Below are 504 nucleotides of genomic sequence, written 5' to 3'. Positions count from 1 at the left end.
CATGCCCAAGCCTTTACCACTAGGCTGGAAGGTCTTTGACTGGGTTATCCGATACTTCACGGTCAAAATCGCAAATATTGACCAGATGAAGGGCTATGATCACTTCTTTACTTTTCTAGTATTTAGTACTTCTTAAATGAACATTTCCATATATATATATATATATAATAAGTGGGCATGTCTTTTCAATTATTGTATTTGTTGTTTCATGGTTAATTCGTTTTCAAAAAGCGGAAAAACACTAAAAAAATCTAAAGTACATGATTTACTCACAAAACAAAAACCAGAAATTGCCTAAAAATGACCACTATGTCATTTTCGTATTATAGCAAATATAATCGTCTAATGTGAAAAAAAGTTATGTGCTATACTTCAAAACATCTTTATCATACTGGTTTCACAACTATCATAAAAGAGGTAAACTTTACTGTCCTGTGGACGAAACCAGATTTAAACCCGATACCTTCTTGTTGAAATTCCATCCCTTTTGCTTAGAACAATTCA

This window comes from Cynara cardunculus, assembly GCF_001531365.2.
Source record: "Cynara cardunculus var. scolymus isolate 2C chromosome LG 13, CcrdV1, whole genome shotgun sequence".
NCBI lineage: Eukaryota > Viridiplantae > Streptophyta > Magnoliopsida > Asterales > Asteraceae > Cynara > Cynara cardunculus.
The sequence above is the reverse complement of the archived record's forward strand: the minus strand, read 5'-3'. Positions refer to the sequence as shown.